The following is a 5000-nucleotide window of genomic DNA, read 5'->3' as shown; positions in this document are numbered from 1 at the left end:
CGCCCCTCGCGATGCCCCTCCTTCTTGGACTAACCCTCTTCAGAGGAGCCGTGAGAGCCAGGAACTTGTGAGTTTTGTATGTCCAGTCAGGCATCATTCATACCTGGTCTGTAGGAAGTTCCTGTCAGAAGGAGGTGGCACCGCGAGGGCGTCGAGGGGCGGAAGGCGGTGCCTTAGTGCCTCCCTCCTTCTGACATTGTAAAGGGACCCTAACTTTATTACTTTTTTAATAGTAGGATGTATGTATGTATGTATGTTTGTTTGTTTGTTTGTTTGTTTGTTTGTTTGTTTGTTTGTTTGTTTTTTGTCCCACCAGGACATGCACACCTCACAAGTTCCCGGCTCTCTCGACTCGGTTGAAGACGGCTTTCTAGAAGAAGGCGAGGGCAGTGAGGCACAGTCCCCCGTCCCTCGACGCCCCTCGCGATGCCCCTCCTTCTTGGACTAACCCTCTTCAGAGGAGCCGTGAGAGCCAGGAACTTGTGAGTTTTGTATGTCCAGTCAGGCATCATTCATACCTGGTCTGTAGGAAGTTCCTGTCAGAAGGAGGTGGCACCGCGAGGGCGTCGAGGGGCGGAAGGCGGTGCCTTAGTGCCTCCCTCCTTCTGACATTGTAAAGGGACCCTAACTTTATTACTTTTTTAATAGTAGGATGTATGTATGTATGTATGTATGTATGTTTGTTTGTTTGTTTGTTTGTTTGTTTGTTTGTTTTTTGTCCCACCAGGACATGCACACCTCACAAGTTCCCGGCTCTCTCGACTCGGTTGAAGACGGCTTTCTAGAAGAAGGCGAGGGCAGTGAGGCACAGTCCCCCGTCCCTCGACGCCCCTCGCGATGCCCCTCCTTCTTGGACTAACCCTCTTCAGAGGAGCCGTGAGAGCCAGGAACTTGTGAGTTTTGTATGTCCAGTCAGGCATCATTCATACCTGGTCTGTAGGAAGTTCCTGTCAGAAGGAGGTGGCACCGCGAGGGCGTCGAGGGGCGGAAGGCGGTGCCTTAGTGCCTCCCTCCTTCTGACATTGTAAAGGGACCCTAACTTTATTACTTTTTTAATAGTAGGATGTATGTATGTATGTATGTATGTATGTTTGTTTGTTTGTTTGTTTGTTTGTTTGTTTGTTTGTTTGTTTTTGTCCCACCAGGACATGCACACCTCACAAGTTCCCGGCTCTCTCGACTCGGTTGAAGACGGCTTTCTAGAAGAAGGCGAGGGCAGTGAGGCACAGTCCCCCGTCCCTCGACGCCCCTCGCGATGCCCCTCCTTCTTGGACTAACCCTCTTCAGAGGAGCCGTGAGAGCCAGGAACTTGTGAGTTTTGTATGTCCAGTCAGGCATCATTCATACCTGGTCTGTAGGAAGTTCCTGTCAGAAGGAGGTGGCACCGCGAGGGCGTCGAGGGGCGGAAGGCGGTGCCTTAGTGCCTCCCTCCTTCTGACATTGTAAAGGGACCCTAACTTTATTACTTTTTTAATAGTAGGATGTATGTATGTATGTATGTATGTATGTATGTATGTATGTATGTATGTATGTATGTTTGTTTGTTTGTTTGTTTGTTTGTTTGTTTGTTTGTTTGTTTGTTTGTTTGTTTTTTGTCCCACCAGGACATGCACACCTCACAAGTTCCCGGCTCTCTCGACTCGGTTGAAGACAGCTTTCTAGAAGAAGGCGAGGGCAGTGAGGCACAGTCCCCCGTCCCTCGACGCCCCTCGCGATGCCCCTCCTTCTTGGACTAACCCTCTTCAGAGGAGCCGTGAGAGCCAGGAACTTGTGAGTTTTGTATGTCCAGTCAGGCATCATTCATACCTGGTCTGTAGGAAGTTCCTGTCAGAAGGAGGTGGCACCGCGAGGGCGTCGAGGGGCGGAAGGCGGTGCCTTAGTGCCTCCCTCCTTCTGACATTGTAAAGGGACCCTAACTTTATTACTTTTTTAATAGTAGGATGTATGTATGTATGTATGTATGTTTGTTTGTTTGTTTGTTTGTTTGTTTGTTTGTTTGTTTGTTTGTTTGTTTGTTTGTTTGTTTTTTGTCCCACCAGGACATGCACACCTCACAAGTTCCCGGCTCTCTCGACTCGGTTGAAGACGGCTTTCTAGAAGAAGGCGAGGGCAGTGAGGCACAGTCCCCCGTCCCTCGACGCCCCTCGCGATGCCCCTCCTTCTTGGACTAACCCTCTTCAGAGGAGCCGTGAGAGCCAGGAACTTGTGAGTTTTGTATGTCCAGTCAGGCATCATTCATACCTGGTCTGTAGGAAGTTCCTGTCAGAAGGAGGTGGCACCGCGAGGGCGTCGAGGGGCGGAAGGCGGTGCCTTAGTGCCTCCCTCCTTCTGACATTGTAAAGGGACCCTAACTTTATTACTTTTTTAATAGTAGGATGTATGTATGTATGTATGTATGTATGTATGTATGTATGTTTGTTTGTTTGTTTGTTTGTTTGTTTGTTTGTTTGTTTGTTTGTTTTTGTCCCACCAGGACATGCACACCTCACAAGTTCCCGGCTCTCTCGACTCGGTTGAAGACGGCTTTCTAGAAGAAGGCGAGGGCAGTGAGGCACAGTCCCCCGTCCCTCGACGCCCCTCGCGATGCCCCTCCTTCTTGGACTAACCCTCTTCAGAGGAGCCGTGAGAGCCAGGAACTTGTGAGTTTTGTATGTCCAGTCAGGCATCATTCATACCTGGTCTGTAGGAAGTTCCTGTCAGAAGGAGGTGGCACCGCGAGGGCGTCGAGGGGCGGAAGGCGGTGCCTTAGTGCCTCCCTCCTTCTGACATTGTAAAGGGACCCTAACTTTATTACTTTTTTAATAGTAGGATGTATGTATGTATGTATGTATGTATGTATGTTTGTTTGTTTGTTTGTTTGTTTGTTTGTTTGTTTGTTTGTTTGTTTTTTGTCCCACCAGGACATGCACACCTCACAAGTTCCCGGCTCTCTCGACTCGGTTGAAGACGGCTTTCTAGAAGAAGGCGAGGGCAGTGAGGCACAGTCCCCCGTCCCTCGACGCCCCTCGCGATGCCCCTCCTTCTTGGACTAACCCTCTTCAGAGGAGCCGTGAGAGCCAGGAACTTGTGAGTTTTGTATGTCCAGTCAGGCATCATTCATACCTGGTCTGTAGGAAGTTCCTGTCAGAAGGAGGTGGCACCGCGAGGGCGTCGAGGGGCGGAAGGCGGTGCCTTAGTGCCTCCCTCCTTCTGACATTGTAAAGGGACCCTAACTTTATTACTTTTTTAATAGTAGGATGTATGTATGTATGTATGTATGTATGTATGTATGTATGTTTGTTTGTTTGTTTGTTTGTTTGTTTGTTTGTTTGTTTGTTTTTTGTCCCACCAGGACATGCACAACCTCACAAGTTCCCGGCTCTCTCGACTCGGTTGAAGACGGCTTTCTAGAAGAAGGCGAGGGCAGTGAGGCACAGTCCCCGTCCCTCGACGCCCCTCGCGATGCCCCTCCTTCTTGGACTAACCCTCTTCAGAGGAGCCGTGAGAGCCAGGAACTTGTGAGTTTTGTATGTCCAGTCAGGCATCATTCATACCTGGTCTGTAGGAAGTTCCTGTCAGAAGGAGGTGGCACCGCGAGGGCGTCGAGGGGCGGAAGGCGGTGCCTTAGTGCCTCCCTCCTTCTGACATTGTAAAGGGACCCTAACTTTATTACTTTTTTAATAGTAGGATGTATGTATGTATGTATGTATGTATGTTTGTTTGTTTGTTTGTTTGTTTGTTTGTTTGTTTGTTTGTTTTTTGTCCCACCAGGACATGCACACCTCACAAGTTCCCGGCTCTCTCGACTCGGTTGAAGACGGCTTTCTAGAAGAAGGCGAGGGCAGTGAGGCACAGTCCCCCGTCCCTCGACGCCCCTCGCGATGCCCCTCCTTCTTGGACTAACCCTCTTCAGAGGAGCCGTGAGAGCCAGGAACTTGTGAGTTTTGTATGTCCAGTCAGGCATCATTCATACCTGGTCTGTAGGAAGTTCCTGTCAGAAGGAGGTGGCACCGCGAGGGCGTCGAGGGGCGGAAGGCGGTGCCTTAGTGCCTCCCTCCTTCTGACATTGTAAAGGGACCCTAACTTTATTACTTTTTTAATAGTAGGATGTATGTATGTATGTATGTATGTATGTTTGTTTGTTTGTTTGTTTGTTTGTTTGTTTGTTTTTTTTGTCCCACCAGGACATGCACACCTCACAAGTTCCCGGCTCTCTCGACTCGGTTGAAGACGGCTTTCTAGAAGAAGGGCGAGGGCAGTGAGGCACAGTCCCCGTCCCTCGACGCCCCTCGCGATGCCCCTCCTTCTTGGACTAACCCTCTTCAGAGGAGCCGTGAGAGCCAGGAACTTGTGAGTTTTGTATGTCCAGTCAGGCATCATTCATACCTGGTCTGTAGGAAGTTCCTGTCAGAAGGAGGTGGCACCGCGAGGGCGTCGAGGGGCGGAAGGCGGTGCCTTAGTGCCTCCCTCCTTCTGACATTGTAAAGGGACCCTAACTTTATTACTTTTTTAATAGTAGGATGTATGTATGTATGTATGTATGTATGTATGTATGTTTGTTTGTTTGTTTGTTTGTTTGTTTGTTTGTTTGTTTGTTTGTTTGTTTTTTGTCCCACCAGGACATGCACACCTCACAAGTTCCCGGCTCTCTCGACTCGGTTGAAGACGGCTTTCTAGAAGAAGGCGAGGGCAGTGAGGCACAGTCCCCCGTCCCCTCGACGCCCCTCGGCGATGCCCCTCCTTCTTGGACTAACCCTCTTCAGAGGAGCCGTGAGAGCCAGGAACTTGTGAGTTTTGTATGTCCAGTCAGGCATCATTCATACCTGGTCTGTAGGAAGTTCCTGTCAGAAGGAGGTGGCACCGCGAGGGCGTCGAGGGGCGGAAGGCGGTGCCTTAGTGCCTCCCTCCTTCTGACATTGTAAAGGGACCCTAACTTTATTTACTTTTTTAAATAGGATGTATGTATGTATGTATGTATGTATGTATGTTTGTTTGTTTGTTTGTTTGTTTGTTTGTTTGTT

The sequence above is a fragment of the Maylandia zebra genome, linkage group LG10 (assembly GCF_041146795.1).
Source record: "Maylandia zebra isolate NMK-2024a linkage group LG10, Mzebra_GT3a, whole genome shotgun sequence".
In the NCBI taxonomy this organism is placed as follows: domain Eukaryota; kingdom Metazoa; phylum Chordata; class Actinopteri; order Cichliformes; family Cichlidae; genus Maylandia; species Maylandia zebra.
Note: the sequence above shows the minus strand (reverse complement) of the source record.